This window comes from Telopea speciosissima, chromosome 2 (genome assembly GCF_018873765.1).
Source record: "Telopea speciosissima isolate NSW1024214 ecotype Mountain lineage chromosome 2, Tspe_v1, whole genome shotgun sequence".
Lineage (NCBI taxonomy): Eukaryota > Viridiplantae > Streptophyta > Magnoliopsida > Proteales > Proteaceae > Telopea > Telopea speciosissima.
This window is the reverse complement of record NC_057917.1, coordinates 26,348,475-26,370,110: the sequence shown is the minus strand read 5'-3', so window position 1 is coordinate 26,370,110 and position 21,636 is coordinate 26,348,475. Positions and strand designations below refer to the sequence as shown.

The window sequence follows — 21,636 nt, the reverse complement described above, 5'->3', positions numbered from 1 at the left end:
ACCCTCTGTAAATTCTCAAATCCCAATCCCTCACGTTTCTCTCTCAATCTATCACGATCGTTCTCCCTCAAATCCCAATCCTTCATGTTTCTCTCTCAATCTCTCGCATTCTCCCTCAAATCTCTCTCAATCTCTCACAGTCTCTTTCACTCTCGCTTCCGCTGCAAGCTCTGGACTATTTGTGGCTTCAGCAGACAACCCAAACTATTCACTTCCTGCGCATTGATCACCGTCCCTCTGTCCCTCTCTAATCTTCACATTCTCTCTCACATCTATCTCAATCTCCCACATTCTCTCTCAGATTTCTCTCAAATATCTTTCAACCTCGCTCCTGCTGCAACCGTTGTGGACCATTTGGGGCTAAAACAACCGATTGAGGATCAAGGGGAAGATTCTAGGGTTGGTGTTGCTCCGGCTACCACTGCCAGGAGCTCCAGCCTGTTGTAGCTGACGGTGGTGTTGCTCTCGGCCTCCCTGCTCGGGGAACATCTCCTACTCTAAGGTAAGTAGTAAGCTCTTACTCTTCTTATTCCTCTTTGATCTCTCTCTATCTCTCTCTCCTGTGCTTTCTATTGTGAATTACTCTCCAGTTTCTCGTAGAATAGGAAAGATGAATTTTCTTTTCATTTTTCCTCTTGTTTGTAGAATTCACTCAGTAGAAAATGTAAAGTATCTTTTGTGGGCTTTGATCAATTTGTGTACTATGGTGTAGCATTCTACTTTTTTTTTTTTTTTGAAATAGGACACTCATTAAGTGGTCAATTTGACAGTTAATGAAATGAGCAACAAATCAATCTCATCAATACTTAGGCTTATGCGCATGTAAATCACAAAAACATAATACCAACCATCCTCATAAGACAAAATTACTACTGTAACAGCCAATTCTAGGGATAACAAATTAAGAGTCAACAAACTCAACTCTCTACAAAGAACAAAAAGGTAATTTAAGCTTGTTAAAACTTAAAATTGAGATGTTTCTATAGCTTCGTTCAATTCTCTCATAGAAAAGCAAACTTGCTTCTGCACCAAGAACATCTTTTTCTAAAACTCTAAACACTTCAGAGTCAGAGACACCAAACCAATAAACACGTGCACACCCAATACATCCATGGGTGTCTATGTTATCTGACTCAGCCCTTAGTCTTCTATAAACTGTGTAATGCCCACTTCCAACTCTACCAAAATGCTCAACAACAGCAATAAGCCAATACTTGTAACTCCTTGCAGGTGCTGATGGACAAGTCCTCTTAACCTGAACTCATATAAGAAGATAAAAATGACAAAAATTGAAAATGATAACACTAAATCATGACCCAAAGAAACTCAATGGTTAACACCATTATTTGATGCTTAAGCCTGACAAACAACCAATATCATCACTGACTTTCGTAGCATTGGAGTAGCTAGGAAGCATGAAAATGCTTGTACATGGGGGAAGAAGAGTTTGAGAGTTTGCTCAAGGGTCTGATTCCTGCCTAAAAAAAATCAGAAAAGATCATTCAGGTATGCAATAACCATGAGAAAGAGTAGTGTTTGGGTTCTTCTCATCCTTGTGATTGCAATGGCGGCCTTGCTTGAGGTCTCCCAAGCTACGATAGGTTTGACAAAACATGTAAACATTAGCAACAATTTGGGTGGAGAGCATGTTGGTCAAACAACGGTCCAGGGATCAAACCATGGTTCCCTAGGGAGACCAAGATATTTATCCTCAGGGTTTTGCATGCCCTGGGTTAGCCCATGGTGTCCCACAGGTGCCCCATTTGATTTTAGGGTTTCCTATGGTCGCCCATGGGAACCCTGGTGCATCCCTATTAGGGTTTCTCCTTCCCTATTGCGTCCCATAAAATTAATTATCACAATAGGGACGGAGAAATTCATCTCTAGTCCATCACATGGCAAGAGGGATCCATCCCATACTCGAATGCACAGCGAAAATTAATCGATTCGAGTTTCTTTCGCATCCCATAAATATTAATAATCAATGAACTGAAGGAATTAATAAAGAACTGCTAACCTGGTGAGCCGCAAGTATTGCTCCTCCAATAGACAGTGGTTCTTCCTCTAGTGAGCGCTCCAAGCAAACAGATCTGAACCTCCAATGGTGCTACCAAGGTTCTTCAAGCCAATCCCAGATGCTCTCAAATTCTTCAGCACAGATCTAGGGTTTCACAAACCCTAACTCTCAAACAAAGATGAGAGAAACTAGAAGAAGAAGAAGAGATCTCAAAGAGGGAGAGAGAGACCAAAGTGCAGAAGAGGGGGCCAGGCAAAAACGTGGAGCACTAGCCCCCTCTGCGTTTTTGGTCCCCTTTATATAATGCCAGGGTTTAATTAAAACCCTGAATGGATAAGATTCAATCCCTTTGAGAGTCAGACTCTCTCTCTCTTTGTTTGGCAGTTCTGTTTAAATTCAAAGTGCTACATAGGTGAAGAAGCAGAATCTAATAGGGAAAGTATTAATTAATTACTTTATTTAATATTTAATGGATAATTACAATTAGCACCATATCCATTAATTAAATAAAGTACTAATTAAAATAACAAATTCCAAATAACTCCCTATATGATAACTATTTATCATATACAACCCCCCCACTAATCAACACCATCATTATGGAATCTAGGGCACGGACACTTGTACTGCCAAACCCCAATCCATAGTACATGTCCATATACGAGCGTCTGTGCATCTGATCGGGTCCAGCAAAACTCGATAAAACACTTTGTTCAAATAATTATAAATAATGTATCATTTTATGTAAAATAGATTTTTGCAAAACCATTTCCAAAACGGCACTGGATCCAGATTCTGATCCGACCATGCACAGAGAGTCTCTATCTTGGTGTTCCCCAATCGGGCAGTGGTGACCGTGTTGGATAACTCTTTCACTCACAAAGTGTTCACGCATTCCCAGAACACCGACTTTGACTCGCTTGAGTCTCAGTCATTGATGAACCAAAGAATGCGATCACACTTTGCAGTGATAGGGTTCCCTCAAGCATAGGGTGTCGGTGACACATGTCTATCCTTTCCTACATCTGGCAGTAATACAAGAGGGAATCGACAAAGTAGATTCTTCGCCAATGCAAACATCAACCATGTGAGCACTCGCATTCATACCCTGACATCACATGTCTAGGCATACCCAATGCGACGACCATATGATAAGGGTGCCCAACCCATACCCTAGTCGTGACTACCATTTTAAGTAAAACTTAGGGACACATAATGCTCAAAAAGTTTATATCGCATGTGACAATATCAAACTAAAATGTATAAATGTTCAATGCAAAGGTAAACCGGGTTGAACCGGACCGAACTGGGTTTGATGGACACACACTTGTCCAACAGAGCATACCCTGAAGATGCATTGCCAATCAAAGGACAATGATCTGGGTTGGCATTTGCTTCAAAATGGCGAAAACTGGGGATGGAAATTCAGAGTCAATTGGATGATGTCAACACAGTTCTACTGCTACTTTGAATGGAGTGAAAGTAATATGTCTTTCGATGTGTATGAAAATTTAAGAGATGAATATAGATGTTTAAATACTTGTTACTGGTCTGCAGAAATAGATGGGTTTTATGCCAGTTCAGATGGTTATATGGGAGTCTTTTTCCTTAAATGGCCACCTAAACTATAAAGGATTGTCACTTGATCGATCACTGTGTGTTGGGTGATCAGAAATAAAAATATAATCTCATGTTATGGAAAAAAAAAAAAACAACCAATATCTGTATTTCGACATAATTGCTAGACCTCTGTCCCATCTCCAAATGCCTTTGAACCCAGAACACAAATACCAGGAGAAAGAAAAATGCAGGCAGAGCAATTCATGGTATATCCATCAGACAATTATGAATAAAACTTGATCTCAAAACCAAAAACCATTTTTGTATATCAAAAAATCCCATGTAAGATAGGGGAAAATGAAAGTACAACAGACCAACCTTGTCAACTGATTGCAATTGTTCTCCTTCAAAAGGTTGAGAGTATTTGTCACTTCGTGATTTATCTACAGAGCATCCCAATCCATCTTTAACTACTGTTTCTGAAGACATGCCATCTCTTGCCAAAGTTGACAGATTGTAAGTTTGTAGAATTGTCAGCATTGCGATTGTCATATTCCGCCTCTTCCGCCTCTTGCAAGTAAAATATTTTAACTTAATTTGAAGCAGTAAAAATGAACAGCTTATAAACAGTGCACTCAATGAATCTCGTTAGCTTGAGATCTGAAATTTCTCCCCATTCTGCTCTCCTTTCTAAAGCTTAATTATGTACGAACAGCAACAGGGAAAGAAAAAACTTGAAAGTCAAAAGATAGAAGAGAGATCGCAAGAAGAAAATAACAGCAGTACTACAAGTCCTCAGTAATAAAATCAAACATGTTCATACCATCACACTAACCCGAAGGTCGGGTTACTAAAAGCCACACAAAAAATATTCAATAATCCAAAATAAATTTCAAGAAAAAAAATTATCTAAGAAAAGACATGGATTTGGGTATGTATCTGTTTCCATCCATTAATTCAAAAGTTCAAGAGATCTCTGTTTTACATTCTACAACCAGTTTTGTCGTCCATGCCTTTGCCCTCTGCCACAGAGAGCTGTAAAAAAAATCAACAGCAGCCCCATCTCCCCAACCCCCCCTCCCGATTCCAACAGTAACAACCTATTCTCCTTTCATTACCCCCTGCTGTAAGCCTGTAACAGCGAACAAACAAACAAGCAAACAAAAATCCTCGACTTCCACAGCAAAACACTCCTCCATTCGACTCTCATTCCCATCCAATTCCTTGACCCCAACCCAGATAACTTCTTCAATTTTCACTGAAAATCACCCCACCCATTTGACTTTAAAAAAAAAAAAAAAAAAAACCATTGTCGATTCCCATCGAAAACGCCCACCACCCCTTTTTTTTGCTCTGAAACTTCGATTAACCCCTTCTAGGCTTCAACCCAGTGAAAAGAAAAGAAAAAAAGGAGAAAGAGCAAAGAGAAGAGAGCGAGAGACAGAACCAAGAGAGAGATACGAAAGAAGAAGAACAATCGGACATACCTAATTGGTCCAAACTCCAAACTCGCCTTGCAGTTCTCCTCGTCAGCCTTCTCCTCCAAACTGCCTATTCTTAGACTACATTGCTTTCTGCTGTGTTCTTTGACAAAAAATATTATGTGATAAAATATGGTATTTGTGTTATTCAATTTTCCCTCCTTGATTTTAATAAGAATCTTTTCCAAATGATTAGCATGCAAAGATCTACATATGTCAATAGATGAACTGGTTTTTCTTTATTTTTGAAACTAAATTCTCAGAAAATAAACCTTGTACCCAAGCATTGATTAGTCATTGTAGTAATTCACACATATCCCAAGAGTAGTTTACTTGAGCTTCCAAAGAGATTTTATGTGCATTAAAATTTTTAATATTCATGTGTATTCATTGATAAAACTCCAAAATTGATCCACTGATACTTCCATCAATACTGATGCATTAGCCATCTAAAACTAACTTAAACCTCAGCTGGAACTGGTAAATATATCAGTTCCATTCAGTTGAGCTTCCAATTGTGTCAGCAACAAAGAAGCATCTCAGAATGCCTTGTACAACCCACATTTCCAAGGGAATTGAAACACATTGCTTGACATGCAACAGGGGGAGCTCTCTTTTAGAGATAGAATGAATGAACTGATCGGATGCATACAACGATCAGAGTGGCTTGACATTTTTGCTACCTTGTTGTACAATAGGAAGCTGGACTTCTTACCCACGGGAAGTGGTCATTTTCATTTTTTTTCAGGTGTGATTGTTTTCAGTTGTTACATGCTGATAAACAGTTAAAATGACGATTGTGGTACCATCCTCGGTAATTTAAAATAGTACCATCCTCAGTAATTTAAACATCCAAAAAACTAAGAAAATTGGAACAAATTGAGTTGTACAAAACAAAAAAAGTAAGGAAGAATGTACCCTTGAAGCCTTGGTGGTGGAGGCAGATCTAACAGAGGAACTGCTCCTAGGAGCCAGTAAAGTTGTTTGAGGCTCAGTAGAATCCAATGAAGAAACAAGGGGAGTTCCAGGAGGAGTGAGAGGCCTATTCATACAGGTTAAACAAGACATGCATTAGCTGCAAATACCAGTTTGCGTTTTCATAGAGTAACTATTGCAGTGAGACACAGAGAGACAGATCCATGTGGGCCTTTGCAACTCAAACTCGAGTTCAGATCTACTACCCACATGGTTCGGTGGGGAAGGCAGAGAGACAGAGATGCTAGTTTATGTAAGATGGGGGCAATTACTATTACTCCCCTGAACTCATTCTATATGTGTAAAAAAAATCATCTACAGCAGCCCCATCTCCCCAACCCCTCCCCCCTCTCGACTCCCACAGTAATAACCTATTCAACTATTCTCCTTTCATTACCCCCTGCTGTAAGCCTGTAACAGCGAACAAATAAACAAACAAACAGAAACCCTCGACATCCACAGTAAAACACTCCTCCCTTCGACTCTCATTCCCACCCAACTCCTTGACCCCAAACCAGATAACCTCTTCAATTTTCACTGAAGATCACCCCACCCACTTGACTTAAAGAAAAAAAAAAAAACCCACTGTCGATTCCCAGCGAAAACACCCACCACCCCTTTTTTTTCCTCTGAAACTTCGATCAATCCCTTCTAGGGTTCGACCCAGTGAAAAGAAAAAAAAAAGGAGAACGAGCAAAGAGAAGAGAGCGAGAGACAGAATCAAGAGAGAGATACGGAAGAAGAAGAACAATCGGACATACCTAATTGGTCCAGAGTCGAGAGTCGAGAGGGTTGTGCATGTGCCATTGCCAGTGCCTCTAAGAGTCGAGAATCGAGAGTGAGTGACCTTGAGGCTTGAGGCTTGAGTGCAGAGTGCCGGCGCCGCTGGGGGCTTGAAATGTTGAGACTTGAGAATCGAGAGTGAAAGAGGGAAGAAAATAATAGGGATTACTCGATTAGGGTTACAGCTCTAGTTTTAGGTTAAGAGTTAGGATCATACTACAAAAATAACCATATAAAAATACTAATAATAAGGGTAATATAGTAATATTCATATATTTTTATAAAAAATATTAAATAATCATAATTTACAATCGGATAACAAATTATCCGATTATTATCTGACTCCGAATCCGATAAGCTTTCGGACGGCTTCGGATATTTTTTGGAAACCAAAAGTCTGGATTTGGAACCTCCTAAATGGATTCGAAATTGGATCGGATTCGGATTTTCGGCTATCCATTTACAGCCCTACATATAACAGAAGTAGTCTTGGAGAAAATGAATAGTGTTCGGTGGTTTCTTCAACCTTGGAGCAACGTAGCATCTATCAATTAAGTTGAAACCTTTGACTGGTTAATAATCCACCATTAAAACTTTACCAAGAGATAATAAGGTATATTTCAGAATTCCTTTGCTTGATTACTTGAGAAAAATTGATTTCTTTCTCCTTGAATTAACAAAGGCTTGATGTATAATGAGACAGAGGGTATTACAAAAAGTTCTATGTCCAGGAGTGTGGCCTATGCCAGCACTCCCATGAGTCTATCTTCCTCCTCCCCATTTGAAAAGACACCTTTGCCCCCTTGTTATGAGGAGGAGAGAGATAGATACATGGGAGTGCTGGCATAGGCTACACTCCTAGACAGAAAACTACTTCCCTCTTTTTTTTTAGAAATTTGGGAACTCAATTCGGTTGAATAACCTTCCCATGAACTTGATGGAAATAGTTTAGGGAAGCTCTTAGCCCTATACTTAACCCAAATCTGACCATTAGATCTAGGAGAATGAACTGAGTGAACATTCTTCTTGGCATAACTCCAATAAAGCAAGAACACTAAATCAAGCAAACAACCCAACAAGAAAACATACTTGGATACCAGTGTTCATCAAATCTATATCAAAAGATAGAATTCAATCTTTGCCCGAAGTTCTTACAGCTCGAACTGAACACTATAGCAGAATAAGCTAAAGTTCCTCAAGTAACATAGCCATCAAGGAGTGAATTTTATGTCTATTTTTTGCACTTGTTTTACGTTCTTAATGTCTTTAATTCTCTTAAAGACAACTTGTTAAAGATTCCAAATCTTTAGAATCTAGTCATCTGGTCTCATTTAGATTTTGTATGATACCATTATCTTGTAATAGGTTTTGTGAGGTGGTTCGGCTACAATCAAATGGATAGGAGTTGGATTCATAGGTCACGAGATCGTATATTTCGTGCGGGTGATCAATATGAAGTTACTGTAAATGGTTTCCTGGACTTCACTTTTTCCAAAGTACCCATAGGGCAGAAGATTTCATGCTCGTGTATAATTTGCATTAATCGACGGTTGGGAACACGGGATGAAGTGTTTGAGCCCTTGATAGTTGATGGAATTATGGCTGGCTATACGATGTGGAGTTTCCATGAAAAAATTATACCTTCAAATACCACAATAATAGAAAACATTGTGGTTGATGAAGAAGATGAAGAAATTGTTAACATAAATGACATACTTTAAGATGCGTTTTCCGGTGAAGCCTTTGAATGAGATGGTGTTAGTAGCACAAGTGGACACATAAAGGGAATAGGGGATGAGTCAGAAAAATTGCATAGATTGATGTAAGAAGCAGAGAAGGCATTGTATCCAGAATGCAACGAGTTCACGAAATTGCCATTTACTGTTGCACTATATCACATAAAGTGCCTATGCAGTTGGAGTGACAAGTCCTTCTCTATGTTGTTGGATTTATTGAAGAAAGTACTACCACAAAATAATACCTTGTCAAATTCTTTATATGAAGCAAAGAAGATGCTTAAAGATTTGGGACTCAGTTACAACAAGATCGATGCATGCCCCAATGATTGTATGCTATATTGGAAGGATGCATCTAATGAAAAGTCTTATCTCAAATGTGGGGCATCAAGATATGCACCCAAGTCCAAAGCTCCAACAAAAACATTACGCCACTTTCCTCTGATACCAAGGCTTCAAAGATTATATAAGTCATCAGTAACATCATCTGAACTGAGATGGCATAAAGATGGACGTATGGATGATGGGAAAATACGTCATCCTGCAGATGCAGAAGCATGGAAGGATTTTGACAGACTGCATCCAACTTATAGTGCGGATCCCCGAAATGTTAGGTTGGGGCTTTCAACTGATGGATTTAATCCTTTTAATGATATTAAGAATTCATATAGCATGTGGCCTGTTATTGTGGTGCCATATAATCTGCCATCATGGAAGTGCATGAAACAACCATCGTTCATGTTGACATTACTAATTCCAGGTAAAAATCAGCCTGAAAATGATATAGATGTTTATTTACAGCCTTTGATTGATGAATTGAAATTATTGTGGGATGGTGTTGACACCTACGATTCATTGAAGAAAGAGTCATTCCATTTACGTGCCTGCCTCTTATGGACAATCAACGACTTTCCTGCATATGCCAATCTTTCAGGCTGGAGCACCAAGGGTGCATTGCATACCCTTGTTGCAACAAAGAGACCATGTCAACTTGGTTGCAACACAGCCATAAGCATTGTTACCTAGGCCATCATCGATTCCTAGAAGGAAATCATAAATTTCGATTGGATAAGAGAGGTTTTAGTGGTTGTGTCGAGTTTGGGGTGGCACCACAACCCCTTTCAGGCATTGCTTCGCTAGCTCAAATGGAAGGTGTAGAATTTCCTGCATTTGGTAAGGAATCTGATAAGAATAATACTGGTAAACGAAAGAGAGTTGGAGGTCGAATTGAACTATCTTTTAATTGGAAGAAGAGAAGTGTATTCTTTGAGTTGCCATATTGGAAGGATAATCTACTCCATCATAATCTGGATGTCATGCATATAGAAAAAAATGTGTGTGACAACATCATTGGTACACTGTTGGAATTAAAAGATAGATTAAAGGTTAAGTTGGAGGCCCGACTAGATTTGCAAGACATGAACATTAGACCATCTTTGCATCCGTAGAAGATAGAGGGGAGCACTAAAGTGATTGTACCTCCAGCAAGCTATATAATGTCTAAGGTAGAAAAAGAACAGTTTTGCAAAGCTTTAGATGGTTTGAAGGTCCCTGATGATTATTCTGGAAATCTATCACGTTGTGTGAAAGTCACTGAAAGGGATATGTCTGGAATGAAGAGCCATGATTGTCATATTTTAATGTAACAACTCCATCCTCTATCAATACGGGTGTCACACTCAAACCACCCCCTGGGAGGATTAGGTAAGTGACCCAAATTGCGTAACGGTAATCGGCCAAATCCCACGGATCTAGAAGCAGTTACTACATTCACAAAACCACATCCATTCACTTTACCTTAGGCAAGATCAGAGTGCTGCAGATAAGCTACAATTGCAATAACAAATAGAAAGCGTAGTGATACGGGAAATGATGATAATATATACATATCTGTGATTGTTCTGATACATTCCCTAACCTACCTACAAACTAAAAGCAAAGCTGATAAGATCAAAGCCAAAGTTACTACATACATATATATACAGGGTGAGCAGACTCAACCCCAAAAAGAAAGTAAAAAGACTACAACAGAACCACCGACAGAATGGGGATAAACTCCTAAACAAAGCAAAAAGGAGTCCCCAAGACAAAAAGCATCAAGTGCACTCTTCAACGATCTTCGTCAATGACCACCGAGAATGCACGCATCATCGGCCCGACCTCCATCGGGGTTCATACCAACATCATCATAATAACCAGGGCGCTCCTCCTCGTAATGAGCCTCCATACCACAGTGGCATCGATCTGCAAAATCATCTAAAGAAAACAATGTATAGTAGAGTGTGAGCTCTCACTGAGCCCGTGAGCAAAATATATCATCATGCATGCACATGCAACCACATTCCACATGATCCTATATGATATGCAAGTCCAGATTAATTATTAGCCACCTAGCAATACAACTAACTCAGGTCTGTGCTACTACAATTCCCAATACATGTATCCATGGTGCGGGCTTGGTTACCCCTTCCCGAGATACACCCATTATGTTGCTGGAGAGGATCAGTCAGCTCCCGCATTCGTTCACCAAGGTTAGCCCGACCAACCCTCTGTGATTTGTATGGTAATCCATCACATTTCTCATTTCCTTTCTTTTCTGGCTTATAGGCCAGCATATAGCTCATATTCACCATTCCGGTGCAAACACATTTCTTTTCTTTTCTCATATACACATATGGTCACCCTTAAAGGCATCCAACACCTTAACCCCTGTTGGCAAGGGTGCGTAGCACAGGTTATAAAACTCTAACCCCATATCTATATGGCATCGTATGAGTTAGGTGGTGTCAACCGCATCCCATACTACGAGCTACCACAGGCCTCATTTCCAAGCCGACTACGACATCTAGTCTAACATTCACAATCATCAGATAATATTCACAATGTTGATCAACAAACAATCATTGTTCAGTAATTTGAGTAATTGAACAGAATTAAATAACACAACATTTAAGATTTAAGATTTAAGAATTATTTGTCGGCATACAGTTACACATGCATATATGGTAATAGTTCACTCACCTGGGTTTGGTTCTAGGAACTCGGTCACAAATTCAGTTCCAACAACAGTCTGATTGTAGACCTCGAGCGTGGGATCAAATCCTAGATATAAATCAAAAAGTGTCATATTAAGTTTCCAATATGTCTCTGGTAATCCTATGGTTAACCTAAACTTACTAGGCTGACCCGGTACTCCGTTGGTTCTCAATTGGAATCCTCTAGGCCTTGCACTGGGCCTTAGGTCCATGTCTCGATGCATCATCCAGAGATGGTGGTCTAGGGGTAAAATGGTCATTCTCAGTGATTGTACCTGACCCTAGGTCATAATAGGCTTACTATGCTATCCTCAACTTGGCAGTGCTGCAGAACTAAGCACAGGTAAGGTTTCCATCACCTACGGGGCCTACTTGGGTTCCCAAATCATCCCTTATAAGGACAGATGTGGGGAAAGGTATTTAGGTCTTTTCCCACCTTCCCACACTGTTCCCTGGCCATTGGGTGAGGTTCCCCAACATAAAATGCCAAAACAGCAGTGTTTCACTTACTGGGCGATGTCTCTGGGCGTTGGGTGCATCGCCCAGAGTCTTCAAATCGTCAAAGGGCTAAGATTCCAAGGTTGGTCTTCATGGGCAATGCTCAAATCTTCACCCCATGCATGTTAGGGTGCTAGGTACCCCTAGGGGTGATCTACCTTTTGGTCCAAGTGGATTCTCCATTGGGCCCACCACTTGGCTGCCAGAGGCTGCCCAGACAGCCCAGTGAATAGTATCACAGGGTTTTCTTCAGGTATGAAACTAAATTTCAGCCACTTGCAAGGGTGGAAACAGATGTAACATGGTGATTCAAGGCTGCAATTTCCCAGGGCTAGGTCTGTGTAGCCATGGCTTGCATCTAGGGTTCCAAACAGCTAACCAACAATGAATCTGGGCAGTGCAGCCATGCACAGCCAGATTCAGCTCTCAAAAACAGCAAACCAGACGTATAAAATTTATTAAAAATCTCAGATCTTCCATGCTCCATACTTGCATGGCAGATCTGAGGCTAACCAGGGCAGTCCCTAGCTGTTCTAGGCTAGCAGAGAGTAGGAATCCATATAAAGCATAGAGATAAGAAGGAGGCAGCAGGTATGTACATATGTATTTATACCTGAGCTAAATTGAGGAGGCACGAAAATCCAGGCCTTGGAGTGTAGGGCTGATTCCCCTCTTCTTCTCCTTCCTTTCCTTCTTGTTCTTCCTCTCCTTTCTCTCTTCTTTCTCTTCTTTTCTCTCCCACGGTTCCAATAGTGCTAAGGGCTCTAAATGAGCCCATGGTATTCCTATTTATAGGCCAGCCATGACTAGGGCCTGTTTGGCTATAAAGGCCTATTTTTGAAATGCATTCTTTACTGCATTTTCAGCCACTCTAGGCTCTCTGGTGGGGGTCCACAGTGAACCTAGGGTATGAGGTGGTCCCTCAGACTCCCCTCTACCTATGGAGGGTGCCCATGTCCATCATGGGTTGTCCCCATAATTTAAATCCATTAAAATATGCTATTTTACTCATTGGGTGATGTCTCTGGGCCTTGTCTACATCGCCCAGAGATATCCGTAAGCTGAAACTCAGTGGGGCTTGCATAAGGGTTTGACCCTTGGTCAGGGCATTGTCCCCACATGCCATTTAGAGGTTTTTACACACTTTTTCAGAGGTGGGTCCCATAGTTATGGGGAGGAGAGGGATTACCTAGGGTCCAGGCCATACATAATGCTATGAGCTGTGCAGCTGCAGGGGTCTGCTATCCACCTTCTGACAGGTATATAAGGGAACATGCACAGAGTTTCCTCATTAATCCCAGTCGCTGGAGTGATACTCCACAGTGTTCCTAGTTGCCTAGTCAGGGGTTCCTGTTCTTCAATCAAAATCCCAGTTAGTCAGGAGCAGGGTTTGACATCTCTCCCCACCTTACAGAAATTTCGTCCTCAAAATTTGCTTACCTTACAATTCGAAGAGTTGAGGATATTTCTCTTTCATTTCTTCTTCACGTTCCCATGAGGCTTCTTCCACTGGGTTGTTTCCCCAACGAACCTTTACAAAAGCGATAGTGCGGTTACGGAGGTTATGCTCTTTTCTGTCCAATATCTCCATAGGTTGCTCTTCGTAGGTCATATCTACATCTAACTGTTCAAGTTCAGTTGATAGAACATGTGTCGGGTTGTTAATGTACTTTCTCAGCATTGACACATGAAAAACATCGTGGACGTTTGACAAAGATGGTGGTAATGCCAGTCGATATGCTACGGGTCCCACTTTATTGAATATTTCATAAGGACCGATGAACCTTGGGCTCAACTTGCCCTTCTTGTTGAAGCGTAGCAATCCTTTAGTTAGAGACACTAGAAGGAATACCTTTTCTTCGACTTCAAATTCAATGTCCCGATTATCCGCATAACTTTTCTGCCTTAACTGGGCTGCCTTGATCATTTCTCTTATAACATCCACCTTGTCGCAGGTCGCTTGTATCATCTCGGGTCCGAGATATTTTTGTTCGCCAACTTCATCCCAATATAATGGAGTTCTACATTTCCGTCCATATAGAGCTTCAAATGGTGCCATGCCAATGGTGGAGTGATAGCTATTATTGTATGCAAATTCCACTAGAGGTATGTGAGCATCCCAACTATCGTTCATCTCTAAAATACAGGCCTTGAGCATATCTTCTAGAGTCTAGATAGTTCTTTCTGACTGTCCGTCCATCTGCAGATGGAAAGCTGTACTAAGATTCAGTTGAGATCCCAATGCCTTTTGTAAACTCCTCCAAAACCTTGAGGTAAATCGAGGATCTCTATCAGACACGATACTGACAGGCACGCCATGTGGGCGGACTATGTTTTCAATGTATATCTGGGCAAGCTTTTCCATTGGGTAGCTTATCTTGATTGGTATGAAGTGTGTTGCCTTTATCAGTCCGTTTATTATCACCCAAATTGCATTCATGCCCTTCCTGGTGTTGGGCAGATTTGTCATGAAATCCATAGTGATCCTTTCCCACTTCCATTCAGGTATAGGAAGTGGCTGCAATAAACCATACGGTCGGTGTCTCTCTGCTTTTATCTGTTGACAGCTGAGGCACTTGGACATGTATATTGCTATGGTTTCTTTCATTCCCATCCACCAGTAATACTTTTTCAAATCCTTATACATCTTTGTACTTCCGAGGTGGATTGTATAGGGTGAGTTGTGCGCCTCTTTAAGAATTTGGTCTTGGACATAATAATCATCAGGCATGCACAATCTGTCTCGAAACTTCAGGGCACCATCATGGGCCAAAGAAAAATCCAGATCCTTGTGGATTCCTTGCTGTACTTCCCAAATGATTTTGGCCAGCTCGGGGTCCAATGGTTGTTTCACAATTACCTCTTCTCGTATCGACGGCCGTAGATCCATGGCCGCTAATTTTATAGCCGTTCCTTCGATCACGAGTTCCAGATCAAACCTTCGAGCTTCTTCTATCAACTGCTCGCTTACAACTAAGGAAGCGAGAGATGCAGTCTGAGATTTTCTGCTTAATGCATCTGCTACAACGTTGGCCTTTCCAGGGTGGTAATAAATTTCACAGTCATAATCTTTTACCAGTTCTAACCACCGCCTCTGCCTCATATTCAACTCTTTTTGGGTGAAGAAATACTTCAGGCTTTTATGATCACTGAAGATTTCACTCTTTTCACCATATAGGTAGTGCCGCCATATCTTTAACACGAAGACTACCACTACCAACTCTAAATCATGAGTGGGGTAGTTCTTCTCATGTTCCTTCAGTTGTCTTGAGGCATAGGCGACTACTTTACCTTTTTGCATCAGAACGCCACCTAATCCTATCTTAGATGCGTCGGTATATATCACCATTCCTCCGGTACCGTCCAAAATGGTCAAGATTGGAGCTGTCACCAATCGGTTTTTCAATTCCTAAAAACTTTTCTTGCGTGCTTCATTCCACTCAAACTTGGCGCCTTTCCTTGTGAGTTTTGTTATGGGTGCTGAAATCCGCGAGAAATTTTCAATAAACCGTCGGCAGTAACTGGCCAAACCTAAGAAACTTCGGATCTTAGTGGCATTCTTCAGAGTCTCCCACTCGAGGATTGCTTTCACCTTTCTTGGATCCACTTTAATGCCGTCTTCAGTAACGATGTGTCCCAGGAACCCAATCTGGTGAAGCCAGAATTCACACTTATTGAACTTGGCATAGAGTTGGTGCTCTCGCAATCGCTGCAACACGAAGGTAAGGTGTTGAGCGTGCTCTTCCTCATTTTTGGAGTACACCAGGATGTCGTCAATAAACACAATGACGAACTTATGCAACACATCATGGAATACTCTATTCATCATGTCCATGAACGCTACCGGGGCATTGGTTAGTCCAAACGACAAAACCAAGAATTTATAATGTCCATATCGAGTTCGGAATGCCGTTTTGTGAATATCACCGCTCTTGATCTTCAATTGATGGTATCCCGACCTAAGATCGATTTTGGAGAAAACTCTTGGTCCTTGTAATTGATCAAATAGGTCATCGATGCGTGGCAACGGATATCTATTCTTGATAGTCAACTTATTCAATTCACGGTAGTCGATACACAGCCGCATACTTCCATCCTTTTTCTTAATAAACAGCACAAGTGCTCCCCAGAGTGATACGTTGGGTCGTATGAATCCCTTCTTCAGCAGGTCTTGAAGTTGATCCTGTAATTCCCTTAGTTTGATTGGCGCCATTCAATATGGTGCCTTGGATACCGGTGCTGCACCAGGAATTAGATCAATCGCGCACTCTATATCGCGCTCAGGCGGCAGCTGCGTCAGATCTTCTGGAAAAACATCAGGAAATTCTCTGACGACCTCAAGTTCCTCCAAGAGTTTTATCTTTGCCTCCGTGTCTATCACAGTGGCCAAAAAGCCTTGACATCCTTCATCTAACAATCTTCACTCCTGGAGGGCTGATAAGGTTATTCTCCTAGATTTCCTTCTTGGTTCACTTTGATAGGTGAAGATTGACCCATCTTTCAACTTGAACATTATCTTCTTTTCTGCACACAAGACATTTGTACCATAGGCGGACAACCAATCCATGTCTAGTATTACATCAAAATCCTTTATATCCAACTTTATCAATCGTGCGGTTAGATTCTTCCCACAAATCTCAATCTGACAAGGGTCATAGATGTTTGAGTTAAAAAATTACCACAAACGTATGGGTCAATCATAGCTACGGGTCGAACATGAGGAGATATACACCACTCTATTTAACTAACTTAAAAGTATTGCAAAGTGAACCAGATTAAAGTGTTAAATTAAACTAACTAAACTAATGAAAATTAATGCATCCTAATTCATAAGCAGCTAACAAAATTAAGGGATTAAATTGACGTCCTAACACATGAGCATCTAACCTATCAAACTAACGCAAATGGGAAGGAATAAAAATAAACTATAAAACTAACGCAAATTGAAAGTAATGAAAGTGCAGCCACACATCCACAACCACATAAACAAAATAACCACATAAAAAAAAGAAATAAAAGAAATAGAGGGAGAAGCAGAAGAAGAAAGAAAGAATGAGATAGAGGAGAGGGAGAATGAGATTGAGAGTTTAGAGAATGCAAACCTAGATGTGCTTGAACCGGATTAATTGAAGAAGCTTGAATGAATACTTGCATGAACTTACCATGGCCTCCTCTTCTAAATCTCCAAGTCTTGTCATCAACATAGGAGCTTAGATTAGGAACCTTTAAACTAAAACTATTACAACCATATTGAAGACATTAAAGCATAAACTAATCCTATTACAACCATTAACTAATCTTATGAAAGCAAAATTAAGAATTTGAAAGAACTAATCTTATGAAATCAAACTAAGAACTAAAGCCAAAAATAGGAGAAGAAGAGAAAATTTCACTAAGTGAATGAGCAACATTACAAAGGAGAGGGTAGGGGTATTTATAGGGACAAGAGAGGAGAAGAGAGAAGAGGGAAGTGTAGGAGAATACTCTCTTCTCCTTCTTCTTTTACAATGCCTTGAATCCCAAGAAAAAAAGAAAAAAATAGAAAGAGGGAGAGAAGAGAATATTGTTTACATAAACCTTCTATTTTTAGAAAAGTAAATTTCTAATTCTAACTTGTGCTTCCTTTTCTTTGTAGATATCTTCTCCAAGCAATAAAATCAGAGTATCTTTGATTTTTTCAACCTTCCATAGATGAAAAAATATCTTTCAAAATAAATCTATCCCAAGTGAAGTTCCAGGAGTGCCCTTGAAAAGTTGGAGGAGAGAGAGAGAGTGATGACTAGGATTCTACTCATAATTAATGAAATGCCAAAGCTGTTCTTCAAAAAAGTGGAGCATGGGGTGGTTATATAGGCCTCACCTTTGTGTTCCTTGTGAAAAATCACCCAAAATAGACCCAAATTTCGTCCAATTTGGAGTTGGGGAGCCCAAGATATCTCAAGTTGAAGTTGGATTGTCCAGAGCCCTCCAAATGGAATCTCTCGGCTAACAGAAAAACTTCTCAGAATTATGATAAAGCCCCTTGAATCTGAACTTCCGCTTTACTTTATCCCCGGCCGACTGTCAATAATTATAAATAAACCCCTGTAGACCATTTTCGTGCGTCGACCGTAACTTCTTCATTTCAACTCGAAATCAAGTGTCGTTTGAACCATTGCGAAGCTGACTCGATGGGCTATGCATCCATACTATTAACACCTCTAAAGAGCTTAAAAACATTTTCTTAGCATCATCTCCTTCATTTTCACAAGAATTCATCTAAACCCTGAAAAGCACAAGAAAGCACCGAGTAACTCTGTCCAATGTGGTAAAATATATGCTTTATGCCTTAAGATTTCACACATAAATGTGCTCATCAGATTCCTCCACACTTGAACGTTACTTGTCCTCAAGTAAACAGAAACAAAAACTAACCTAGAATGCAAAAAATCCTAACTCACTTTCGTAGGAATCACGGTTGCACTTAGCATGTGTAACAAGCCTTTAAACCCCTAGGTTACCCCTAGTGGACGAGTTGTGTCTCGTGAATGTTTGCAGTGAATATACACCCAAAATTCAATAAAACAGAAAGAATGATGTAAATTTTTCTCATGGCATAAGTAAGATAGTGCACACAGTCTCAAAGAAATACTCAACTAAAGATTAAGGAGCCAAAGATTCCCCCACACTTGAATTTTATCACCCCACATCAATTCAAGCAACTAGCATATATCAAGATTAAGGGATCTCCTCTTATCTTCTGAACACTACTCACCTTCAGGTAAACCACTCATAGCATCAATGGAACCAAAGACTTAAGCTTTGAGTATTTTTTACCACACTTTCTTTTCAGGCATTAAGGCAGAAGTTTTTTTTTTTCTTCTTTTCTTTTTTTTTTTTCTCAACCATAAACTCTATTTCTACTCCACTACTGTTCTCTGAATGACATGGTGGAGCATACACCAGACACCCAAATACTTGGTAGCTTCGTTTTTTACATATATCCATAAGACATTGAGACATTGATGCAAGAGGTTTTTTTTTTTTTTGAGTTTCCTTCCAAGGAATTTCGATCAAGTCACCCTGCTTTATGAGGCACAGTGCCCTGTCTAGTCCCAAGGAATTCCACTTTTCTTTCTATTTCTCTCTTTTTTTTTTCTTTCACTTTCACTTTCATGCCTTGCCATAAATAAATTGGTCTCAACTACTAGCCAAAAGATCAAAGGGGTCCATAAACACATAGAAGAATCTAACCATCAAATGAAATAACACTCATATTTTCAGACTCAATCCCCATCACTGGATATGAACCAACTACCGTCCTTAAAAAGGGATTTTCTATTATTTTGCATGCTAAGGCACCTAATTTCCTCTTTCTCTAGCTTTGCAATCAAAGAGACTTATGCACAAACCAAAACTACTGCCATAATCAAAATTCATAAAATTCACCAATTAAGCCCAATACACCCCCACACTTAATTCATGCAGTGTCCTCAATGCATGCAGAAAAGAAAGAATAAGGACAAGGGATGAGATGAGGGGGCTTACCAGATATAATCAATAAAGAGGATCATGAAGAGTCATGACCTCTACAAGAAGTACTAGGGGCAGCAACAGAAATCTCAATCCATGGCCAGTAAATGTAGAAAGAGCTTCAGAACTAGAATATACTCAACCATGAATTTTAGTAAAGTGAGACATAAGATGGAAGTTAAGCACAAATGAGAAATACCCAACAGGAAAATCTGTCCTCATGGGACAGTAAAAAGTGAAGGCATTGAAACTCAGGCTATAAATCCTCCCATTCTCTCCCGTTTGCAATGTAGAACACATGTCATTATCGTAAAAATCGACCAAGAATTGATCACCGTAAGCATAAAAAGGATTATGAATAACCTCATCCAAATAATCATAAAAAACTAAAGATTTACTCAAATCAATCCTAGCAATACAACTATTCGCCCTTTGCCTAACTTGGTTTGCCAAATAAGAATCACGATAATATGCTTGGGGAGCATCATGACTAACATTGTCCTCCTCAATAAAATCATCATACCTAGGAGGTTTGGACAAATCAACATACGGGATAATTATGGGAGAATCAAATATAAAGGGTTGAGGAATGGAGGTGGATAAGGGTCCAAGGGGCTCCAATAGTGGTTGGATGCTCCAAACCTCAGATAAGGTGGTATCATCAACACCTTCTAAATCCTCCATACAGCCCTGAAATTCTGAATCAAAATTAAAAAAGAAAGTCTCATCATATGGGAATTCCTGAAGCACATGTACCTCTTCATCCATATCAGGTTGCCTGCCCAACCTGAACACATTAAAATCCACAGAGGTATTGCCAAAAGAGAGCTTCATAAGACCATTCCTGCAATTGATTAAAGCATTACTGGTAGCAAGGAAAGGTCTACCCAATATGATTGGGATCTGGTCCATGAAGTTGGCAGTAGGTTGGGTATCTAAAACAATAAAGTCCATAGAAAAAATAAATTCCCCAACCTTCAACAGGACATCCTCAATCGTTTCCTTTGGAACTTTAACCGACCTATCTGCAAGTTGAAGAGTAATTCTAGTCGGTTTCAGTTCTCCCAATCCCAGTTGTTAGTAGACATGAAAGGGTAACAGGTTCACACTTGCACCAAGGTCCAATAGGGCATGATCAGTAGTAATGTTGGTTATAGTGCAAGAGATGGTGGGGCTTCCAGGGTCCTCATGCTTGGCTGCTATTGGCTATGTGATAAGAAAACTGATATTGGCAGCCAAGAATGCCTTTTTGGGCACAATGGTGGTCCGTTTTTGGGTGCATAAGTCTTTGAGGACTTTACCATAAGCGGGGACCTGGGCTATAGCATCCAGTAAAGGAATGTTCACCTGAACCTGTTTAAAAACATCCAAAATTTTCTCTACAGAAGGAGACTTCTTGCTAACCAACCTATTTGGGAAAGGGGCAGGTGGGGTATAAACTCTCTCAGGGGTGGTCCTTTTCTCTTTCTCAATAGAATCATCTTTGGTATCCTCAACCAAATCATCTGCAATCTCTTCAGGTTCATCAGATGAACCAAGAATAATAGGCACTTCAATGGCCTTATCAGAAGGGGGAGAATCAATAGGAGTATAAGATGGTAAAAACTGAGGTGTACTAGCTTGTTGATACTCACGGCCGCTCCTTAAAGCATATACAACATTAACCTGGCTGGAGGGCCCTTGAAGCTATTGGCCTTGCACTGGGTTGAGTGGGGGGGGGGTTGGGTACCTTGCTGAATAGGAACCTGATGCCTAGGATTTGACTCAGGCTGGCTAGGTAACTTTTCTGTTTTCCTCTCATGTACGATGGTGACAAGCTGGGTGAGCTGTCTCTCTATATTATTTTAGCCTATCATGAGAAAGGTTATCTTATTGTCCATCTCATTCAGTCTTGTTGCCTCTCCTGTATTGGTAAACCCTGAGGGTTGCTAATAAGTTGCAAGGAGAGGAGGCTTAGCAGAATTAGTAGAAGGTCCTAGATGAGGATTAGGGAGAAAGGGGTTAGGAGACATCTCGTGGTTTTGTGGTGTATAGTTGGG

General features: G+C 40.3%; 1 long non-coding RNA gene across 1 annotated transcript; it reads left to right on the top strand.

Annotated features, from left to right (window-relative positions):
* Positions 1-772: 772 nt before the first annotated feature.
* On the top strand, positions 773-21,436 carry LOC122652239. The gene is made up of 3 exons (XR_006331572.1): positions 773-976; positions 15,964-15,973; positions 21,424-21,436. It is a non-coding gene; the product is annotated as an uncharacterized LOC122652239 (long non-coding RNA).
* Positions 21,437-21,636: the final 200 nt, after the last annotated feature.